The sequence below is a fragment of the Macrotis lagotis genome, chromosome X (genome assembly GCF_037893015.1).
Source record: "Macrotis lagotis isolate mMagLag1 chromosome X, bilby.v1.9.chrom.fasta, whole genome shotgun sequence".
Lineage (NCBI taxonomy): Eukaryota > Metazoa > Chordata > Mammalia > Peramelemorphia > Peramelidae > Macrotis > Macrotis lagotis.
This window is the reverse complement of record NC_133666.1, coordinates 104,703,329-104,728,471: the sequence shown is the minus strand read 5'-3', so window position 1 is coordinate 104,728,471 and position 25,143 is coordinate 104,703,329. Positions and strand designations below refer to the sequence as shown.

Here is a 25,143-nt window from a genome sequence, read left to right as displayed (position 1 = left end):
TTTTCCTTCTACTTTTGAGAGTTCATCAGCTTGAGCATTATACTCACGTTCCACCGAATTAGCTTTCACATGGGCATCTACATGAAACACAGACACATTAGTATACTGGACCCAAATACATTTATCTTTCCACATATTCATAAGCCCAAACTTGTTTCCCATAAAAATCCAATTTTTTTTTTTGCATGCCACATGGTCATCTAAGTGGTTAGGCCATTTGCCACTACTCAGGTTTCTGTAAAAAATATGACATTGTCTCCCCTTCTCTTGTTTCAATACTTGACATACAGCTATCAGTTTTGTCCACTGACTGCTTTCCTGTTCTTTCTAAAATACTATTTGTTACAGCCTTCCAATACTTAATTTGTCCTAAATATCTAGCAGAGCCATCCGGTAAACCAAATGTTTTTCTTTTATTCAGGACTCAATGCATCATATCCTTGATTCCATTTGACTGGTGAAACTGCCTTCTGAGGGGGAGTGGTCAGTGGAGACTGCACTGAGGTTAATTCAGATACTTTCTCAGGCAGGGGAGAGACACCAGATTCTCCTGGTTTAGTTCTGTTCTGTATGTACCATTTCCATTTAATTATACTAGACTTCTGTGCATGTCCTATCTTATGAGAGATCAGAGTCTCCATTTATCCAGCTCATAATAGTTATTTGGGGCCTTAACAGAACATTATGATTTAAAGGGAGCTGTTCAGTTTCTACTATTGTCCAATATGCAGCTAGCAACTGTTCAAAAGGAGTATAGTTCTCTCCCACAGGTAGTAGTCTAATATTAATTTTTTAATTTCTTCAATCACTTTTAAGAACACATCTCAATTTAGTACAAATCTGGGTTGCCAATCCCAGAAGAAACTCCATAACCTATTAGTTGATTCATAGCTCTCTGTGTTCTTTCCCACTTTACATTGATTTAAAATCAATTTTCAAAACTTCCAAAACCAATATCTTATTTATACAAAGTCAAACTTGCTCATACCTTCATTCTACATGCTTTAGCTTCCATAAATTAAAAAGAACCTCACCTCTATGCCTCCTTATTTTTCTTTGCACCCCTTTTCACTATTCTCTTCACAAGTCCTTAAATCTGGTATTCAGAATGCACAACTTGCATTTTCTCTTAACATACTACTTAAGCATATTTCAGACTTTATTCACCCCTCTTTTCTTCTTTTTTATTCTAACACATACTGTTCATGACCAGATCTAATGATTTATTTAAAACCTTACTTTTGCAGCTAAATAAGCATAGTTTTATTTATAAGTTCTTGGGCAAGATTTTTCAATGTTCCCAATTCCATTGTATACTCAAAATTTTACAGATTGTAATGGTCTTTGTACTTTTGCAAGAATAATTTCTCATCAGGTAAATTGAGAGTCATCCCCCTTAAAATGTACTAATATATACTCGGGGAGAAAGGGAACAATCATCACTGAGTACTCCTTTTTTGGGTAATTGACTTACTTTCATCATTATTTTAACTTGTTTTACCTAAATTTCTATTTCCTCCCAAGCCTGTAATTTTAACAGACATTCCATTTCTAAATATACTAGGATTCCCATCCATTAAAAAGGTCTTGCCCCAATTTCAAAACAAAACAAAACAAAGAAGCAAACAAACTTTAGTAACAGTTGTATATCCATTTTTCTAATTTCTAATCAATTAATCTTATGAGAGAGCAATAGTTCCTCTGTCTGATCTCCCTTACTGGGGTTTGATCCCTATCTACTATTCTCCTTTAAAATGTTCTAATGAAGGATACAAAGGGGCGGGTGGGGCTGAAGGAGCAACATTCAGAGCAGATACTTTATTTCCCACTTTTCTTTTATATAATTGTAACATGTTTGAAGTGGTGATCCCATCAATCTCTTCTTTCTTAACTCCTGCCTTTAAAAGTGCAGTAAACATTTCCCTCCTCGACATTCTATTATTGGACCCTGTTCTAGGTTTTGCCCACTCTTTGGGTGTATGATCTCCTATATCTCTAAATTCCCCCAAGTCTCCTAATTGAGACAGCTTATCAATCACTTGTCCAAGGGACTCCCCAGTTGAGGCTACCAACAGGGTTAAAATAAGATGTTTATAAGCAGGAGGAGCAGTTTTCACTATGGGGGGTTCTATGTATGGCAATAGCAGGGGTGTCTGTATAAGAATCTGCTTCCCCCACCAAAACAGCTGTTTTCATAACTTCCTCTTTCAATCTCTGCATTCCATCCTTCAATGTATAACAAGGATGGGATGGATTTGGCCACATGGAAGTATCAGGGTATTGAGTACTTAGTCCAGAGGCCACTAATGCCAGCATATTAGTACCAGCTCTCTGCTGTTCTACAGCAATTTGGCTATGATCTCTTATTGCCTGCTGAACAAAAGGATTAGAAGTCAAACTTAAAAACTTAAAGTAATCTTTGGAATCCAACCAAACTCCTCCTGCCCCTCCATCACTCAGCCTCACAAGCCAAGAGATAGCAGATTCGCCTGGCCTCTGTGAAAACCTACTTAACAAATCTGTTATTTTTTGTTGTGAATAATCTTCAGTGATCTCAGTAAATTTGGGGGGGGTTATTTCCCTCTTTCTCATTTCTTCTCCTAACAATGGGTCTTACTTCTTCTCCTACATCAGGTATATCTCCTTCAATTATTTCCTTCCATCTTTCATCATCTTCATCCCAAATATCACCATCCCAGTTATCAGGATCCCAATCCATATTAGCAGAAGCAATTACAGCATGAACCTTCTTTTTATTAACCTTTCCTCTTCTATTCCTATATTTATATTGTGCCACTCACACCACTGCTTTTTCTGTAACATTCTGATAATTTGTGGCCTGATCTCCCAGAATGAAGTTCTGACACTGTAGCATAGACATTTGCCCTTGCAGCTCAACTACTTCTTTCTCCAGCTGTACTTTTTCTTCTTCCTTTCTATCTACCTCTTGGCATACTTTACGATATGCCATTAATAAAGCCCAGCCTCTCCTACATATACCTGCCATCTCTTTCCCTTTTTCCACAGGAATATTGGACAAACATTCTGTTAATTGGGGTGGCTTGCCATTTCTTACTTGGCTACCCTAATCCTCACAAGATCCCGTATTTTGTGCCCAAACTTTTGCTAAAGAAGAGAATGGGGCATCCTCCCACCCTGGTACTTCAACAGGGATGGGGGGTTCTGTACTTTTCTAAAAGAGAGACATTTGCACAATGAATCCTGTTCTTGATGCCAATTTATGTTTTGTGATTTTAATGAGGTTCGGATTCATTCCTGAAAATGATGCTCTCAGTTAAAAATGAGAGTATTTTAATTATACAATACAAGGAATAGATTGCTTACATAGCATCCAATACAGCAGATAATACATAAAAGACAAAGGATTATTAATACTATAATCAAAATAGAAGAGAAAGATAAAGAAAACATCACCAATTCGGGGAGCACCAACTCTCGAGATGTCAGGTCGGGGAATCCCAGTTTTCATCGACCCTCGAAGTTCAAATTAGGAGACCACATTCATACCCCAGGCAGGACGTCTCCTCCATGGGTGAGATTCCAATGAGGAGAAGAGGCTTACAATTTTTATACCTTTGAGGACAAAGAAGGCTCAGAGCCATCTAAGTTGAATGGGATCCAATTCCCTTTTGGCTTCAGGTATAGATCAAATCAATATGTTATTTTTTAAGGAAATGCCATTATGGGGCTATGAGGTTTATTTTTATTAAATATCAGTATTGGGAGAATAGCCAGTTCCTCCCAATCCTGTTTTGTCTTTCCCAGGGATGTCTAGTCCCTGGGATGTCAGAAATACAGCCAAATCACATAAGGCATACTCCAAATGGTGAGTTCATATACTGGTCATTGGCTCAATTACAGTCTTCATACATATTAAAGGGGCCTTACACTAATAATTTGGTAATTAATTAGGAATTAGTAATTATCAATTCACACTCCTATATCACTCCCTCCCCTTTTTCACTTTTTCACTTTTCTCTTGCTTTCCTTTTGTTAGTTCCCCCTTTCCCCCCTCCCCCTCCCTTTCTCCATCCCCCCTCCCCTTTTCCCTCTTTTAATCCTTGAAAGGTTAGATGTTTTTAAGTTAACTCAGTCTGTGTAAATTGACTTTAAGCAAAGTCTGATGAGAAGAAGATTCAGGTGTTTCTCATCTCCTCCCTTCTTCTCCTCTATTACCATAGGTATTTTGTACTTCTTAGTGTAATAAGATTTACCCCATTCAATCCCCTCCCTCCTCCCATCTCCTTCCTGTCCCCCTTTTTTAAGGAGGTAGTGTTTTAAAAATCATTCTATCTGAGTCCTAAAAAATTCTGAGTATCCATCACTTCTAGCTAAGTGCATTCTATCTAATAGAGTTAAAATTCTTGAGAGTTATTAGAGTCATTCTCCCAAGTGGGGTTAAAGCCAGTTACATCTCATTAGATAGTAGCAGTCTCATGGATAGGTCATAGGTCATGAATGTCCATCACTTCTGGTTAGGCATATTCTCTCTGTTAGAGTTACAATTCTCAAGATTTATGAGAATCTTTTCCCCCCATGCTGGGATATAGCCAGTTTCAACTTATTGGATAGCAGTTTTTTTTCTTTTACCAACCCCCCCCCCCCCTTTTACCTTTTCTTTTGTCTCTTGAACCTCTTGTTTGATGTCCAAATTTTCTATTTACCTCTGGCCTTTTCATCAGAAATTTTTGGAATTTTTCCATTTCGTTAAATGTCCATCATTTTCCCTGGAAGAGAAGGCTTAGCTTGCAGGATGGTGGATTCTTGGCTTCATTCCAAGCTCCCTTGCTCTTTGAAATATCTTGTTCCAGGTCCTGTGTAATCCTTACTGTGGCTCCTTGATATTTAAATTGTTTCTTTCTGGCTGCTTGCAGGATTTTCTCTTTTATCTGATAGTTCTGGAATTTGGCCACAACATTCCTTGTTGTTTTCATTTTAGGATCTTTTTCTGGAGGGATCGATATATGCTTTCAATAACTACTTTGCCCTCTGGTTCCATGATATCAGGGCAGTTTTCCATCACTAGATCCTGTAATATTAAGTCCAGGCTTTTTTTCTCTTCAATGTTTTTAGGAAGTCTAATAATTCTCAGATTGCCCCTCGAGGGCAGTGGTTTTGTTGATGAGGTATTTTACATTTTCTTTTTTTTTTTCCCTGTTTTTTGATTTTCTTTAACAGGCTCTTGCTATCTTATGAAGTCATTAGTTTCTGCAGTCTCCATTCTTTATTTTTATGGAGGAGTTTTCTTCATTAACCTTTTGCAAATCCTTTTCCCATTGGTCAATTCTATTTTTGAAAGAGCTTTCCATTTGACAAATTGAGGTTTTGAGAGAATTATTCTCATTTTGCATTTGCCCAATTGAGAATATGAGAGAATTAGCCTCATTTTGTATTTGTCCAATTGTATTTTCTAAGGATTTGTTTTCTTGTTGCAAGGTATTAATTGTCTCTCCCAAATTTTCCAGTTGATTTTTCTTTTGCAAGGCAAATGGGGTTAAGTGGCTTGCCCAAGGCCACACAGCTAGGTAATTATTAAGTGTCTGAGCCCAGATTTGAACCCAGGTACTCCTGACTCCAAAGCTGGTGCTTTATCCACTATGCCACCTAGCCACCCCTCCAGTTGATTTTTAAACTCCTTCCTTATTTCTTCAAGGAAGTCTTTATGTGCTGAAGACCAGATCATCCTCAGAGTTTCTAGGTCTCTCTGAGTTAGGGTCTTTACCTTCCACGAATTTTTTTATGAATTCACATTTCCGCTGACCTTTCTTCATTTTGCTAAGACCTTGAGTTGGGGAGGGGGTGGTTCACAGCGGTTTGGTGTTGGGATTACTGAAGGCTTTATTCACTGAGTGCAATTTCTCTGGCTGGCCAGTAGGAGGTGCTGATTGCTTTCTCTGGAGTGTCTGTGACCTTGATTGAGGCCTTCTCCCTTAGCTTGAAGGGAGGGGTTAAAGCTATTGAATCCTTTTGCCTTCAATCAATGGTGGGCTTTACCCTGGGTTAAGGTCATCCCTCTCCCTATTGTCAGCTGGGCTGGTTGTTCTAGGAAGAGGCCTCCACCAATGGAGGCAGGGCTCAGAGTTCCTCAGACCAGAGGAGCTCAGGAATGGTGTTTATAGCTCTTCTGTACTGGAACTCTCCCCCCAGCCCTGTCAGCAAGCTCCAGAGGGTGAGTGCCAATACCAGTGCCTCTGCACCCTGGTTGACTCTAGCCCCATTGCTGATCCAGCAGTTCCATCAGACTCCCCGATTCCAATTCAGCTGCTAATCTGGTTGATATGGGGCTGATCCTCCCTCTAAGCCCAGACTCACCAGCCTGGACTCGCTCAAGGCTGCTGCTGAAGACAAATCCTGAGGTAGATGTTCTTTCTCCTGGCTTTTCTTTCTGGGTTTTTGTGGGTCAGATTTCGGTTAAGTTTGTTTCATATGATAGATGGGGAAAGATCAGGAGACTTTAGAAGTGTGCTTGTCTTATCTCTGCCACCTTGGCTGTAATTCCAGCCCTTTTCCTTTTTGATACTGATAATTTGGTTACCTTCTTTCTCTTTTTTAATCAGATTAACCAAAGACTTGTCTATTTAATTGACTTTCTCATAAAACCAATTCTGTTTTATTTGTAGATCAATTTTATTCATCTGTCCCTTAATTTTCAGAATTTCCAATTTGGTATTTAATTGGGGATCTTTAATTTGTTCTTTTTCTAGCTTTTTTTAGTTGCATACTCAATTCATTGATCTCCTCTTTCTCTGTTTTATTCATATAGGCATGCAGAGATATAAAGTGTCCCCTCAAAACTGCATCCCATCCATTTTGGTATGATGTCTTATTAATATCAGTTTCTTGGATATAATTATTGATTATTTCTATTATTTGCTGTTTGTTCCACCCATTATTTAAGATAAAATTATTTAATTTCCTTTTTAAAATTTTTTTTTATTTTTTTAAGACAATGGGCTTAAGAGTGACTTGCCCAAGGTCACACAGCTAGGCAATTATTAAGTATCTGAGGTCAGATTTCAAGTCAGGTCCTCCTGACTCCAGGGTCAGTGCTCTGTTCACTTCACCACCTAGCTGGCCCCTTAAAGAAGATGAGTCTTTTGTTTTTTTGCAAGCAATTGGATTTAGTGACTTGCCCAAGGTCACACAGCTAGGTAATTATTAAGTGTCTGAGGCCAGATTTGAATTCAGGTACTCCTGACTCCAGGGCCAGTGATGTATCCCCTGCGCCACCTAGCTGCCCACCATCAATTTTGCTTTTACTTTATCTGAGACCCGCATCACTACCTCTGATTTTTTTCCTTCAGCTGAGGTATAATATATTTTCCTCCAACATTTTACCTTTACACTGAATATATCTTTCTGTTTCAAATGTGTTTCTTGCAAACAACATATTAGAGGATTCTGGTTTTTAATCCATTATGCTATCCACTCCCATTTTATAGGACAGTTCATGTAATTCACATTTACAGTTAAGATTACTAATCTGTATTTCCCTCAGTGCTAACTTTATCTTTTTCTCTTTCCTTTCCTCTTATTCCTCCTCAACAAAGTTTTACTACCTTTTCCCTCCCTGCAGCAATTAATATTTCTTCAGATATTTAGATCTGAATTTGTGTCAAAAGTGTTTTGTGTACATAGAACTCCTGGATGTCTCTTGGCAGATAGACTATTGTTTACAATATGAAGTTATTTTAAATGGAATTTCTCTATGTCTTCATCCTGGATTTTGATGGTGATGTATAGAAATACTGGTGATTATATGGATTTATTTTATATCCTGTAAGTTTGTTAAATTTGTTAATTGTTTTGACTAGTTTTTTGATTGGTCTCTTCATTCTCTAAACTACCATAATATGTTCTGCAAGCAGTGATAGTTTTGTTTCCTTGTTGTCTATTTTTATTTCATAAATTCATTTTTCTTGTCTTATTGCTAGAGCTAGCATTTCCAGTACAATACTGAATAATAATGTTAATAATTGACATACTTCCTTCACTCCTGATCTTATTATTATCCTCATATACATATATATATATGTATATATATATATATATATATATATATATATATATATATATATATATATATATAAAATGTTTGCATATAGGAACACATAGATGTTACTTATTTTAGGAAAGGTTCCATTTTTTCCTTGTTATTTTAACATTTTTAATAGGAATGGATGTTGTATTTTGTAAAAAACTTTTTCTGCCTCAATATATATAATCATTCTTTTTGTTGTTATTCTTATGGAAGCAATTAATTATGCTTATAGTTTTCTTAATATAGAATCAGCCTTGCATTCATAGTTTACTAACATTGTGACATTTTGCTTTGGTATCCTTGCAGATATTTTATTGAAAATGTTTATATCAATATTCATTAGGGAGAGAACTAAATGAACAAAAGTATTTATAAAAACTCTGTGAATTTGTAATTGAGGGAATGCCTATTATCAGGGGAATTGCAGAACAAGTTATAGTATATGGTATAGTATATTATTATGATGAATACTATTGTGCTATAAGAAATGATGAGCACAATAGTTTCAGAAAATCTGAAAAGTCATACATGATCTGATATAAAATTAAATGAGCACAACTAGGAGAACACATAATCATAAGAGCAATGTAGTACAATGATCAACTTTGAATGTCTTAGCTTAGCTAAGATCCAAGACAATTCCCAAGGTCTTATGTTGAAAAATGCTATCCACCTCTAGAGAAAGAACTGATAGAGTCTGAATGCAAATTAAGGGTTTTTTTTTTTACTTTATTTTCCTTAGAACTTTTTTTTGGTCTGAATTTTCATTCACACTATAACTAATATGGAATTAGGTTTTGCAGGACTGCACATGTATAGCCTATAACAAATTACTTGAGCCCTTATTTGATTCTCTGTGTGTCTTTTTATATTAAGTGTGTTTCTTGTAAACAATATATTGTTATATTCTGATTTCTAACTCATTCTATTACCTGCTTTCATTTTACAGGTGAGTTCATGCCATTCTTATTGACAGTTATAATTACTGTTTATTTCTCTCCATCCTATTTTCTTCTGTTTAACCTTCGCTCTCGCTCTCGTTCTCTATTTTGTTGACCTTTCTCAAAACTTTGCTTTCCTTCTAATCACTGTCTCTTATTCCTCATTCTTATTTCTTCTGTCCTCTTTCTTATCCCTTTCTTCTCTTTCTTCCTTATTCAGTAAGATCATGTTCCTCTATCTATATCTACATAAGCCTATTTATGCACATATAGATTTATATAAATATATTTCTATAGATCTGTCCTATACATCTAGACATAGATCTACATATGGAAGATTTACGTAGATCTATCTATTCCTATGCATCTAGATAAATTTATCTATATTTTTGTATATAAAGACTGTGATCTACATGTAAATATCTCTTCAAATCTATATATATGAATGGATGAATGTCTATGCAGTTAATCTTTGAATCATTTTAGATTAGAATGATGTTAGAATTTTTTATGCTTCTCTGTTTTCTAACTTCCATTATAAAAACCTTTCTTTTTTTCATTCTTCATTTTTTAGATCATTTCTGACATAATCAATTCACACCCATGCCCTCTGTCTATGTAGACTCCTTCTTTTCCTACTATTATAATGATAAAGTTCTTAGGAGTTACATTTTCCACATACTAATACAAACATTTTAAACATATTGAGTCCCTTATGATTTGTCTTTCATATATACCTTATCCTTTTCTTGAACCTATGTTTGAATATTAGATTTTCTATTTAGCTCTGGTCTTTTCATCAAGAATGTTTGAAATTCCTTTCTTTAATCAATGTCATTTTTCCCTTTGAATTATATTCAGTTTTATTAGGTAGGTTATTCTTATCCTAGTTCCTTTGCCTTGTAGAATATCATTCTAAACCCTCCACCCCTTTGACATGACATCTGCTAAATCTTGATACTCACTGTGGCCCCATGATATTTAAATCATTTCTTTCTGGCTGATTGCATTATTTTCTCTTTGAACTGCGAGCTCTGAAATTTAGCTATAATATTCCTGGAAGTTTTCATTTTGCAATCTTTTTCAGGGGATTTCAGTTTCTGTTTAACCCTCTGATTCTAAGGTGAAGTTTTCCTTGATAATTTCTTGAAAAATTATTCCAGACTTTTAGACATTCTAAAATTATCTTACCTCAGTATGTAATCCAAAATCAGTCATTTTTCTTCTACTTTCTTATTCTTTTTAATTGTTTTATTTTTCTTGTTGTCTCTTGGAGGTAGTTACTTCCATTTGCTCAATTCCAGTTTTTGAAATTTTTTTTTTAGTTTCATTTTGCATTTATTTTTTCCTTTGGCAAATTCTGGTTTTTTGTAGATCTTTTTTTTCCCTGCAGTTTTTTGTACCTCTTTTACCAAGAGGTTAAGTCTCTTTTCAAAATTTTCTTGAAATACTCATACCCAATTTTACATTTTTTTCCTCTACACTAATATTTGGTTTTTACCATAGTTTATTTTTGCTCTTCCAGTAATTCTTGATGAACATGAGCTCAATTTGCATTTTTCTTTGACTTTTTTAAGTAACTATTTTCATAATATGCTCACTTTTCCAGCCTATTTCTTGACTTTGAATCTAATATTAAAATTGGGCTTTGCTGACCTGGGGTCATTGTCCTAAACTGCAGGTTTTTTCACAGATGATTTCAGAGTTCTGTAGGTTTCATACCACAAAGATTATGTGTTGTAGAGAAAGGTGTGACCACTGCTTTCCTGATTTGTGTTATGGTCCTTATTCAGAAAGGGCCTCTGCTGCCTTACAACTGCAAGAGTTCCTTATTGCCCTCAACTTGCAACTAGGGTCCTTGATACCTTGCAACTTTCCTCTCTGCTCTCTTCACTTGAAACCTAGAACTGTGTATGAGCAATGAATTTGCCAAAAAAAATATCAGATACTGTGCCTAGGGTTATTAGAGGATCTCCTATAATCTCTTTCTGGTCAGTTGTCCCATCACCTGACCATCGATTGACTGAGAACTACTGAAAGTGTTACTTCTGTTGTTTCTATCAGAGCCATCTCCAAGGTCTGTGGCTAGTGTTGCTACTGAATGCACTCTGGGAAAGCCCCTCAGTGTTTCAACTTCCTAAGTTGTCTTGGGTCAGAAAATTTTCTTTATCTTAGTCTTTTGTTACTCATATCACTCCATGATCCTATTAGATACATCATTTTAAAATTGTTTGAAGACAGAGTTCTAGGAGCCAAGATGGTGGAGCAAGCAGAAAATCATCAGAGCTTTTCCATATTCATTCACTTCCAAACAGTCATAAACTAGCACCTTATGACAAAGCCTTGAAATGCAGAACCAGCAAAAAGGGGTGACATATTCTTTCAGTCCAAGAAAGGATTAAAAAAAGATGAGTAAAAAAATTGGGGGGAGAAAGAACTGACCACAGCAAGCTATTGTGATTATAAGGACAATTAAGATACAACCTCAGAAGAGGACACTATTCCTTTGGAATTGTCTTGGATAATTGTATTACTGAGAATAGCTAAATTATTCACAATTTTTAAAAAGAAATTTTTGTTTTCCAATTATATACAATAATAGTTTCTATCATTTTTTGCAAGGTTTTGAATTTTTCAATTTCCCCTCTTTCTCCCCTTCCCCCTACAGATATGCACAGATTAATATTGAATGTATTGAGAGAAAAGATTTAGCAGTAAGGAGGAAAGAAAATATTAGAGATAGCAAAATAATGTAGTACATAAGACAACTTCTTAAAAACTGAAGATAATAATCTTTGATCTTCATTCAAATTCCACAGTTCTTACTCTGGATACTGATGGTATTCTCCATCAAAGACCCCCTGATTATTGCAGTGATGGAGTGAGCAAATTCATTAACATTGATCATCATTACACATTGTTGTTAAGGTGTACAATGTTCTGGTTCTGCTTATCTCACTTAGCATTAATTCATGCAAGTCTTTCCACGCTTCTCTGAAACCCCATCCCTCCTGATTTCTAATAAAACAATAGCATTCCATCACACACACACACACACACACACACACGTATATATATATATATATATATATATATATATATATATATATATTTTATATATATACATATCACAATTTGTTCAGTCATTCCCCAATTGATGGACATCTCCTAGATTTCCATGTTTTTTGCCACCACATTGCTGCTATGATTATTTTTGTACATGTGGAGTTTTACCCTTTTTCATGATCTCTCTTCAGGATACAGATGTGTTAGTGGTATTGCTGGATCAAAGGATCACATTTTTATTGCCCTTTGGGCATAATTCCAGACTGCTCTCCAGAAAGGTTGGATCAGTTACCAGCTCCACCAACAATGCATTAGTGTCCTAGATTTCCCACATTCCCTCCAACACTGATCATTTTCCTTTCTTTAACTATTGACCAATCTGAGAGGTATGAGGTGGTACCTCAGAGATGCTTTAATTTGTATTTCTCTAATCAATAATGATTTAGAGCAATTTTTCATATGACTATAGATAGCTTTAATTTCCTCATCTGAAAACTGCCTTTGAATATCATAATTCTTTATGGCAAAATATTGTTACTTTGTAGTACTGCTTTCTCCTGATACTTCTCACTTCACTTTGGATCAGTTCAAGTATATTGATCTCAAGGTTTTTTCCCTGAACTCTTGCAGCTTGTCATTTCTTATAGCACAGGTATTCTATCACAATCATATATATATATCAGGGTTTGTTTAGCCATTCTCCAATTGATGAGCATTCCTTCAATTTCCAATTCTTACTTACCAAAAAAAGATCTGCTATAAATATTCTTGTACAAACTCATCCTTTTTCTGTTTTATATCTCTAAGATACAAATGTAGCAATGGTATTGCTGGAGTAAAGGGTATGCAGTTTTATAGCCTGTTGGACCATAGTTCCAAATTGCTCTCCAAAAGATTTGGATCTGTTTACAACTCTATCCCAATGCATTAATGTTTCCACATCCCCTCCAACATTGATCATTTTCCTTTTTTGTCATAAAGTATTTTTATATTTTTAAAATTTTTTTCTTTGTGTGAAAATTGCCTCTTCATATCTTTTGGTCATTTATTAGTTGGAGAATGACTTGCATTTTCATAAATTTGATTCAGTTCTCTAGATATTTGATAAATGAGACCTTTATCAGAGATACTTATAAAATTTCCTCTTCCCTAGTTTTCTATTTTACTTACCTATTTTATATCTTGAAATACTCTTCATATTTTCTTTGGTCCTAAATTCTCTCCTTATTCATATGTCTGACACACCATTCCTTGCTCTCCAATAGTTATGGTTCACCCTTTATGCTGATGATTTATGTGAATTTTATTTTGTATCTTGCAACTTTGCTAAAATTTTTAGTTCTTATTTAGTTTTTAGTTGATTCTTTTGGATTTTCTAAATATACTGTCATAACATTTGCAAACAGTGATAGTTTTGTTCCCTCATTGCCCTAATTCCTTCAATTTTTATTCTTCTCTTATTGCTTATCTAACATTTCTAGTTTAATATTGAATAATAGAGGTTATAATGGGCATCCTTGCTTTACCTCTGATCTTATAGGGAAGACTTCAAGCTTATCACTATTAAAGATAATGCTTGCTGATTTGTTAGATCGCTATTACTTATCATTTTAAAGTAAGCTCCATTTATTTCTATGGTCTCTAGTGTTTTTGATAGGGTTTGGGTGTTGTCTTGTGTCAAAGGTTTTTTCTGCATCCATTGAGATAATACTATGGTTTGTGTTGTTTATGTTACTGGTGTAATCAATTTTACTGAAACTTTTCTTAATACTTAACCAGCTCTGCATTCCTGGAATGTCATAAGTGTATGAACCTTCTGATTTATTGCCTTGCTAGTATTTTATTTAAACTTTTTGCATCATTATTCATTAGGGAGCTTGCTCTATACTTTCTGATTTTGGTTCTTTCTAGTTTTGGTATCAGCACATATTTGTGTCATGAAAGGATTTGTTAGGTCTCCATCTATTTTTCCAAATAGTTTTTATAGTATTGGGAGAAATTCATTATATGCTTGGTAGAATTCATTTGTGAATCCAGTTGACCCTAGTTTTTTTTCCTTAGGAAGATTGCTGATGATTTGTTTAATTTCTTTTTCTAAGATTGGGTTAAGTATTTTATTTCGTCTTCTATTAATCTGGGTAATTTATCTGATTTTCATTCTATAGTTGGACATCACTCCTAATCATTACTTTAATTTCTTCATTGATGAACTTACTCTTTTTTCATTTTTGATATTAGTAATATGTAATTAGTAATAGTAATGTGATAGTGTAATGTAATACTATGTAAATATAAAATGTAATAGTAATTAGTAATATGATTTTCTTCTTAAGTCAAATTCACCACTGTTCTTTTTTTTCCATTATACTGGTTTTTACATAAAAGCCAGCTTCTTCATTTATTAGTTCAATGATTTTCTTTCAGTTTTATTCACCTCATCTTAGATGTTCAGGATTCCTAACTTGGTGTTTAATTGGGGGATTTTAAATTTGTTCTTTTTCTAGTTTTTTTTTAGTTGCATGTCCAATTCCTTGATCTAGACTTTCTCTATTTTACTGGTGGAAGCAATTAGAGATTACTATACCATGCTGCTTTTTAAAGGTTTTTCAGTGTTGCAATGAAAAAATATTTTCTCTAAAATAAGAGAAAAATAAATAACCCTTTTTTCTTCTCCCCCAGCGGGCTAAATCTTCAAAGTCCTCTGGATTTTAAAAACAAGAATAAAAAACATACTGTTTGAATTGCCTTCAAAAATTTTTTTCACTGCTGAAGTCAATTACTTTTGCATGCTTTGTAGCTTTTTCAGAGAAGCTTTTTCTTCAGTGGGTATAGTTATACCATTCACTTTTAATGATAAGACCAAATAAAATTAAAGCAAAGGATCAGATTCCCAGGAATGCTCACCTTGAATTGACTGTTATTCTGTAATTGCTGTAAATATTTTGGTGGATTTTTGGTTCCTGGACTTTAGAAATTAAAAAGCAACTGATGGAAGTAGATAAGTTCATAAATTCTTCCATGGATCAATGTTTTTCTCCATTCACTTTTTAATTTCCCAAATATTTTTTCAGTTTCTTCCGCTTCGACCCCATAGTCCATTTTAGTATTAATGAATAACTTTTTTAAAAAATTGCATTTGAATTTCCTTTTCATTTGATTACCTGTCTTAAATGCTCCCCGAACAAAAGGTTGCACACAATGGCTCCAAGTTCTTCAAGCTATTCCTTTTTCTACTGTAAGCTTCCGTGAAGATGGAGAGATGCAACTCTTTGTGTTTGGAGGGGTGAGCCATCCCGTCTTGCCCTCCATAGGGCTAAGGCCAGTGTCTTTTTAAAATACCGAGCCCTTGTTGCTTCTCTTTGGCCCCCGGGTGAGCTGCTGTCCCCGCGGCGCCTGGCCCACCTCTGCTCCCCGCCAGAACAGCTTTTCTGGCCCTGCCAGCACAAGTGACCCGCTGAGTCCCCAAGTCTCCTCCGCTGCTGCTCACAGAGCCTTCCAAAGCCTTGGGCCGGGTGTACGGCAGAGGGCGCGGCTTTCAGGATTTCCCTTCTCACTTTCTTTCTCCATAGCGGTGTTTGAGGGGTGAGCCCCTCAGTCCATCCCTCCCCTTCCCCTCCCGGGAGTTTTCCTCTCCGCGCTGTCTGCTCTGCGGCGGGCGGTTCGGGACCGGGCTGGGACCGGGGCGCTGGCATCGAAAGTCGCAACTGGAAGCTGGAAGTCTTGGGAGCAACCTTAGGGAGGATGCACTAGTGAGAAAAGAAAAGTTTCCTGGAAAACAGCCAAATTTGAAAGAGCTGGGGGGGGGCACCGAACGGTTGGTGGGGGTGCTGGGGTAAACCCAACCGGAGTCAGCCCTCGCCGCAGGACCCAGTGGAGCGGCCGGAAAAAAAATCACCGGTGTCGTCTTCAGTGCCAAACAGTTGCATGGGCATCATGAAGAGCAAGGCGACGGCCCGGGAGCGGCGCGCTGGACCAGCTTCGGCGGCCCGGACCGCCCAGCTCAGCAGCCAGCCCGGGGAGACAAGGCGCTTCTTTGTGTGCGCGGAGCGAGGGCGGAGACGCCCGGGCTGCCCGGGGCTCTGCAGGGCCGGGCAGGATCCCCGCCCAGAGGACGCCGCTCGCCCCAGGCCCTCAGCCCGCACCAGCGGGAGCGCAGCGCGGCATGGCCCACCCCGCGGAGGCCCGGGGCTCCGACAAGCCCGGGGCTCAGCTAGGGGCTCTCCGCAGAGCCGTGGCGTTTCTGGTGACCTTTGCGCCTCTCCTGCAGATGCCCGGGGCCGCAGGTAAGCCTCGCTCCCCGGGAGCGGTTCCTCGGGGTCCTCCTCCTGCCCGCTGCCGCGCCCGGAGCCCCGGCTCTGCCCGTCCCGGCGCCGCTGAAGAGCCTCTCAGCGTCCGAACGCTCCTGGCTTGGCGTTCGGGCGCCCGGGTGCCCGGGTAGCGTTTTCAATTGTTTCACTCCCTTGGGGGAACGAGAGTCGGTGGGGAGCGGGAGGGGGAGGGGACGTAGCGGTTTGCCCGAAGGGCGAAAAAGGAGGGAGCTTTCCCCCAGCTTCCTAAGAGAAACATGGCCGGCCCTCTGTCAAAGTGAGTGCGAGGGCCGGGGTGGGAGCGAGCTTCCCCTGTGCAAGCCCCCCGCCCCGCTCTGGCCCTTCTTTCGGTCTGCGGGCTCCAGCCCGGGGCACGGCAACGCCGCTCACTGCCTGCGCCCGACTTGGCTTGTTACTCCAAGGAGGGAGTCTTGGGGGGGGGGGTTGCCTGTCGGGGCGGCGGATGTGGGGCCCCGGAGAGCCGGAGTTGGAATGGGGCGGCTGGAATTGCGCCGTGAACTCTGGGCCGGTCTCTGCTCTTTCCTTATATGAACAATCTTGGTCTTGTTGCTCCAGAGCCTCCCAGCCCCGAATCCTTTGGTCCAGCCTCCTAAAGGGAAAGAAGGGCTGGGGAGAGACCTTTGCAACCACGAACCATCTGCCCAGCTGGCTTTTTAGAACTAAATACACTAGCCCAGGGAAAGTGAAAATCCATTTATTTTTAATTCTACTTTTGGGTCGCTCACCTCCTGCTCAAGCCCAGCAGAGGACGCAGGGATAGACCCCTTCTCTCCAAAGGACTGCGCTTTGTAGGGAAAGATTTGCCAAATTTAACCCGATCGTCCACCTTCCCTCAAAATCCCAAGGGGGGGGGCAGTCAGGGGAACTCTAATCTCGGGCCCCAACTCCAGAAACCAGACTATGGCTCTACTGGTGCCAGTTTCCTTTGGAAGTCTGGACTCTGAAGGGGTCTTTTTGTTGACTTATTTTTAAGGGGTGTAAGGGGTCTTCTCAGTTCTCCAGTCTTCTGGGGAGGTCCCCGGAGGCTCAGAGGATGCTGCAGTCCTTGAGGGCCGCTGCTGGATGCTGCAGACTGGAGCAACCCGTTAATCTTGTACAACTGCACATTTGAAAGGGACTTTTCTTTCCTTTGTTGGCTCCCTTTAATCCATTTACCACTCTCCAGGAGGTGACAGTTACCTCTATTTCCTGTTATTCAGTCCTGGGTCTCAGGTTCTGCCATTTGGTTGGGGTGGAGAGGGGGAGGAGACTGAAAAACCTTGTTTTCTCCTCCTTAACTTTTTGGGAGGAAGGACCCGAGATGGAGGCGCAGTTCTGTCTTCATTGTCTCTTCCCCCCACCCGTCTTCGGGAAAGTGTGTGCGTGTGGGTCCTAACTCCAATAATTACTCCCCCATTTCCCCGATACTTTAGGAAATCCTTGGGATCTCCACCTTACTTCTCCCTGCCCTCCTCGCCCTACCAAAGCCCCAGGCAACTGGAGGAGATAAGGGGTTGATTGTCCAGAGAAAGGAATCCTCTTATTAGAAGTTGATTATTAAACCAGTAGGAGATGGGAAAGGTGGTTGGTTGAGTTGTCTAGGAAACATTTTTTTCTCCTTTTTCTCCTTGATATCATATAATATTGCCTTGTTCTCTGACAAACCACACTTCTCCCCCTCCCACCTTTTCTCTCTGAAAATTTCTAAACGTGGACTAAGTCAACCCTTTACTGTTTTCCTTCATATTTTTTATTGCCTTGGTCTACTTACCAAAAAGAGTAGTAGAAATATTAACCTTGATCTTTAACCGACCACCCCCTGATTTAAAATTTTCAGAAGTTACTCGGCATTATTTGTCTTCTTTAATATGTATGTAATGAAATATATCCTATCAAAATGGAAAACAAAACATTGGGCAATTCTTCATGACTGTCGACTTGGGCCAGCTAACTTTTCTTTTCCTTGTATTTGCTCTTTTTTTTTTTTTTTGGCAGTGTGTGCTTTGGCAACATTTGCTTGTGGCAGAACTCCTTAACTGATTTGTAGAGGCTGAGACTAACAAGGGTAGGTGCCACCTTGTTTTGTTGGGTTTCTTGGTTGAGTCTTTTGTTTGTACTGTAAAGATTGATGGAGAAGGCCTATCTCGGGACCTAAATCAAGATTTAGCAAGAATGATTAAACTGCCAACAAGTTATTTTAAATGCTACATAAGTTTCAGTGAAATGAAAGCATCTATTTGTGGAGACTGAGTAAAATGTCTATATTTAAATTTAAGAAAGGTGACATTTATACAACTTGTATCTATAAGCGGTAACCAGGCTTGATATCTGGGGAATAATGATAACTGGCAAAAATAAAGATTTTAAGCAGTTTCATTTTATCTTCCTTTTTATCATGAGTTTTGGTATGTTTTACAATCAACTGATCAATATACATACATACAGTATTCTAGGTAATCATAGTTATACATATTAAACAATATAAGTCACAAGAATAAAGATGGATGATTTTCTTTCATAAAAAATATTTGGTCAATGTTTTTTAGTTGGAATGTCTTGTATTATAAAAACATTAAAAAACACACACAATGAAATATTCAGTATTCTAAAATTCTTACTCTATTTTATAAGAAGAAAACCTTCCTTTTCCTAAAGGAATAATATGCTACTACATGGCCATCAGATCTACTAGGTGAAATTGTCTCTAGAGCATTCTATATTCTAACTTATCTTTAGGGGGTAAAAAGATTTAAAGGCATATAATCATGTTGTTTCTCACATACAAATTATACCAGCATACCCATTCTATTGTCAAAGAAATTCACTGATATTTAAAAATTGTTGGGTTAAAAAATTAATTTAAAAAGTTTTAAATTATTAAAAGTTACTCTGTTGTTGACAATGAATTACATAATATGAGCAGGTGTTTTATCTTTAAGGTAGTGATACTAATAACAAAGTGCTAGCAAAGATGAAATGGTCACTTGTTGAAAATGGCATAGTAATGAATGTCTGTTGCCCTCAGGTTAATTGACTCTCTAACCCCTCCCCCACTTTATTCATAGCCAAAAGAAAAAGCTACATCCTTAGTGCTCATATATGAGCTATTATAATATATGCATATATATGTTGTGGAGTGTACTTTAGCATGAAAAATAAAATATGTTTATATAAGGAGTATCAAAGTCATCAAATCTGGAAACTTAAATAAAGAATTACAATTTTTTGTAGGGCTCTGTGGCTTCACAAAATGCTTGCTTTAAAATTTTATTGATTGAATTTTTAGTGGCAAAAAATTATATAGCAAGAAATTCAAATTGAAATCTTGCTTACAAATCTTAAATTTTGTACTTCCAAAAAAAACTTGCAATGGTTTATAAAAGTATGTTTTGCCACAAAAGGGGTCTTTGTGGCTACCTTGGGATATGGTAACTGATTTTTGTATACATTTGATATATCTGTAATGGAAAAATTTAATTTTTCATTGGCACAATTTTTCTAAGATAAAGTTTATTCTCCAAGAAACATTTGTAATATGTTTAGAGGTTGTATAAAATGAATTAGTTTATTCTTTGGTTTACAATTTTGCTGCGTGAGATCTCAGCCAGCTTTTTTTGTTGTTGTTGTTCAGCAATATCTTCATTAATTAAAAAATACATGCTAAATTATAAAGAAATGCAAATTGGGGTGAAACCCTAAATTATTCTTATTTGGTACATGGTAGACTTTTAAAACTCATTTTGCCCCAGGCCAGGACGTTTGTCTTTTGAGTGGAAATTTATTTGATTACTAATTGCAAAACTTCCTACACCCTGTAGGCATGAGATCAAAAGAAATTAACCTTCTGTAAACTCTTAAAGACTTTTCCTGACAAAAATGTCAGTCTAATTTCTTAGTTAAATTAGTCAAATTCACTTTGAGGATTTGTTAATATTGGATTTGCAACTAGATTTAAAGTTATAGTTAACAAAAAGAAATTGCTGTTTGAATTTCTTTTGACTCTGTATTTCATAATTTTTCATTGTAAATAATTTCACTGCAGAGTCAGTGTTTGTTATTGGCAGGGACCTTTTCTTATTTATTTGGTTCATCCCCAGCTAACATAACACATATAGTTATCACTTGGTTACAAACTTTGTAGTTAGGGTTTTGTTAGTTACAGGAAAGAGGAATTGTTGAAAATACTCAGTTGTTGAGTTAATTCATCATAATACAATTTTTAAAAAAGTGGGTCCCACAAGTTTATTTTTTCTACTTATTACTTTTTTAAAAGGAAGTTGTTAGGAAATATACTGTTTGGGAAAGTAGTTCTTGGAATTCAATGTCCTTAAGTACTTAGACTTTGAAGGTCAGTTAACTTCAGGTCTTTGCAACTCTTAGGAACTGTGTGGTTTCGTATTTTGGTTTTCCATTTTTATTTGGATTTCTGGATTATAGCTCATAACAAGTGGTTAGTTTGATGGTTATTTTAAAATTGTATCTTAATAATAAAATTTGGTATTGGTTTGAAGTCAAATTATGTTTACCTGGGCATCTAAATATGGTACTAACAATATTTCGTAACAATTTGGAGTCTGAAAAATGCTTTCAAATCCTAACTTTAATACTTAATGTGTCAGGGCAGCTAGGTGGCACAGTGGATAGAGCACTGGCCCTGGAGTCAGGAGTACCTGAGTTCAAATCCAGACTCAGACACTTAATAATTACCTAGCTGTGTGGCCTTGGGCAAACCACTTAATGCCACTGCCTTGCAAAAAAAACAAAAACAAAATACTTAATGTGTGATGATGTTCAGAAAGTCATTTAAATTATGTGGGCCTTAAGTTTCCTCATCTGCTAAATAGGGTTGGACTAAATAGGGATCACGATTATGATCTTATTATCTTGCAATTAACTAGTGTATTGTTTAATTGACAGGTAAGTTTTGTATTCTGGGTTGTAGGAGGCCGCCCCACAGCATACCTACTGGCCTTGCAGGACATGAGATGAAGTCCCGTAGAGCAAACTCTGGGATAGAGGCTAAGGCAAAGCTTGGTTGCCTCAAATCCTTGGCCACAAGGAAACTGGAAGGCGCCCCCATATCTACCCCCCCATATCTACCCATCTACTTCCCTATTTCACCCATCCCTTGCTTGACAAATTTCTGCATAGAGACAGTCGACTAAGGCAATGCAAGAGGCTCAGGCCAATCTGATACAGGCCTCAGGAGATGCTCCCATACCCTGCTTCCGCATATAGAATATAGTATATAAGCTTACAGAAGCAGAAATAAATTGGACTTGTCCCCTGATCGCCTGTGTGAGTTGTCTTTCTTTGGCAGTCCCCGAGGTTCTGCAGAGGGAAGAGCCCCGCCCGACAGCAAATGGTGTGGAAACCTGGGAACCAGTCTGAAATTGCAGGCAATCTTTGGCTGATTTCCCCTGAACCGTGAGTAACACAACTGGTCTTCCGCCGCCTCCTGCAGGTCCCATAACCGGTTACACTCTTCTTATCATACTTTCGCTTTCCTGTCTTTTTTGCTTCCTCTTATTTTCTCTCTCATACTGTTTCCTGAAAAGAAAGCGAGATAGCCAAAGATGGCCAACTGTCCTTCTGGGTCCTGTACAGCCCAGGAATGGGTGGTTCAATCACTTCTCAAATCTGGAAGAGCAAAATGCTCCCTCAAAGAATGCATAGCTACCTTGTCCCTGGTAAAGACAATAGCTCCCTGGGCAGAGGCCTCACATGTCATGGATCCTGACATTTGGAGCCGTGTTCTTGCACTGGCCCGGAGGAGGGAAGCCTTTGGGGACTTCAAGCCCCCCCTTTGCTTCTATCCCATAGTAACAGCTGTACACTCCTGCCTTTCAGGACAAGATCCTTCCCCTCCCACAATATTACAAGGCACTGCCCATGACTCGGGTGACAGTGATTCTGAATACACTGATTGAGAGGATCCTGCCATAGCCAGTATTGACTGAGAATAACCCAAAACAGTCAGGGGAGACTACCCAAGTGGAGGATAAAGATAAAGCCCCTAAACTTGATGAGGGAAGAAAAGAACAAGGGCAAGAGGGAGACGACAGTGAGGCAGAGGAAGGGGAATCTGTACCACCCTCCCCCGCTATTCTCCTCCCCCATGCAATGAGGAACAGGCAACACAGACAGCAACAGGATGTGGCCCCAACTCATGTGGCCTCAGCTGCTGTGCCCAGAAGTCAGCAACAGGAACCAGCCCAGACATACTAAAAAAAGGAAAAAGCAGACATAAGCACCTTAGAGGCGGGTATCCCCCCCTTTCCCCACTACTCCCGTACTCCCCACCCCCACTTGGGCAGAGGACTTGTGTAGAATGAGATATGCCGCATGGGGGCAGTGGCCACCCACTGGGAAGGACTTTCAAAGTCCTTTGTTTCCTCCCATAATGCCACACCCTGAGGCTCCTCAACTCCCCCAAATCTCAGCTTTCCCAGTTAACACCAACCCAACACCACAACGTCCTGCCAGGTGGTACCCCACTGATTCTAAACTTATGGAGAAAATGAGGAAAGTTGCTAGAGAGGAAGGTTTATTGAGCCCTTATCTACAACAACTTCTGGATGACTGGAGTATAGATTTATGCTGCCCCAGGGACTATAAACAAATTATGAGAACTCTTTTCACCTCAGGAGACTTTGTTCTACTGAAGTCTCTATATTATGACGAGTGTGAACAGCTCGCTGAAAGAAATGCGGGCTCTGGGGTGCCGATCACAGCAGACATGCTGCAGGGGGAAGGTGCCTATTCCACCACAGCGGCTCAGGCCCAAGGACCCCCTCAATATTTTGATCAGATCAGGCTCTGTGCTCTGAGAGCCTGGTGCCGTATTCCCAGGTCTGGCCTAGCAAAAGAGAAAATACATAAATTAATACAAAGACCCGATGAGCCTTTCTCAGAATTTGTAGCAAGAGTGGAGGAGTGGGTGTCTTACAAAATCACTCATGCAGTGGCACAGGAAGCTATGATTAAGGAGGTACTGAAGGAAGGATGCACGGCAGATTGTAAGCAGGCCATAGAACTCACTAAAAGTCAGGAGATACTAGACTGGGTCTTGGCCTGTAAGGATATTGGCACTCCTAAACACCAGGCCACTGCCCTTGCCCGAGCTATGGCAGCCCTTCGCCTAGATAACACACCAAAGGGAAATGCCCCCCCCACAAGACAGCCCAAATGGCAGCTGCTTTGCATGTGGGGGTTTTTGGTCATGTGGCAAAGGATTGCGCCAATAGCCGCAGCCCATGAAACCACCCCTCATCAACCACAGCAGACAAGACCCGCCCTAGAACAGAGTGCCCCAAGTCACACAAAGGTTTTCACTGGGCCAAAGATTGTAGGTCAGAAACAGGATGTGGGGCAGCCCTCAGCCCCACCCCAAAGAGGGAAGGACATCCTATGGACAGCCCTGATAACTTTCAAACAACCCAAAACCACCCTCCTCGTGTAGGGACTCCCTTACATGGGAGTCATCGATACAGTGGCCGATACCACGATCTTTCCTTTAGAACAGGCCTCCCCATTGTGGCCTTGTAATAACGGCCCTACTGTTCATGGAATATCTGGGTCAACCCCCAGTGCCCTGGTAATGAAGGACCTGCAATGGGCTGACCTTGTCGGCCACTCTGGTCACTTTAGACCCTTCCTCATCCCTGGTGCTTCCACCATCTTATGGGGACGAGATATACAAACCTAGATGGGCCTTGCCATAAGCACAGATGTTAGCAGTCACCCCCAATTCTAAGGGCCCTGGTCGATCCTCTGCCCTCATACCCATCTCCCCTTCACCATTCCTCCTACGAAATGGAAGGTGGAGACTCCGGTATGGGTTGATCAGTGGCCCCTCTCGGCAGAGAAACTGGTCCATCCTCAAAGACTTGGTTAAACAACAACTAACCTTGAAGCATATTGTCCCCACCACCAGTCCCTGGAACTCTCTAGTCTTTGTCATCAAAAAGAAAGCCTCAGGAAATTTCTGCTTTCTACATGACCTTTGGGCCCCAAATTTAGTAATAGAACCCATGGAGGCCCTACAACCCTTTCTCCCTGCCCCATCAGCCATTCCAATACAACAACCCATCATCATTATAGATATTAAAGACTGCTTCTTCAGCATTCCCCTTCACCCTACAGACACCCCACATTTTGCCTTTTCTGTGCCATCAACAAATTTAGAATGCCCAGCAGAACATTACCATTGGGTCGTGCTTCCACAAGGCATGGTTAATAGTCCCACCTTGTGTCAGCTTTATGTCAATCATGCTCTAGCACCAATTCACATCATCCCTAAACTTACTCTCATTCACTATATGGATGACATCCTCCTATCCCATCCTGAGCCCTCCACTCTCCAAATATGCTATGACTGGACTTTGGGCTCTTTAAAAGCCTCCAACTTGGCTATAGCCCCTGAGAAAGTTCAGCGCATACCCCCTTACACATATCTAGGATTCACCCTCAAATCTGGCACGGTCCTTGTAGGAAAACCAAAAGTAGATCTAAAACGGCCACTCAATCTCACGTCCCTCCAAGAAATTTGTGGAAATATAAATTGGGTCCAGACCCTTTCTCAACCTCCCAACAGATGCCCTTAGACCTTTATTTGACTGCTTGAAAGGTGACCCCCACCCGGCTAGTTCTCGTAAACTCACCCCCGAAGCACTTAACTCCCTAGACCTTGTCAACAAAGCCCTCCCTAATGCAGGCCTTAAACGTTATGACCCCTCATCTCCTATTTCTGCTCTGATCTACCAAC

The 25,143-nt window shown here is 39.2% G+C and overlaps 1 protein-coding gene across 2 annotated transcripts in view; it reads left to right on the top strand.

Annotated features, from left to right (window-relative positions):
- LOC141500978 (serine palmitoyltransferase 1) overlaps positions 1-25,143 on the top strand; it is a 524,715-nt gene that overhangs the window by 305,496 nt on the left and 194,076 nt on the right. The gene's annotated exons all lie outside the window — the stretch shown is intronic.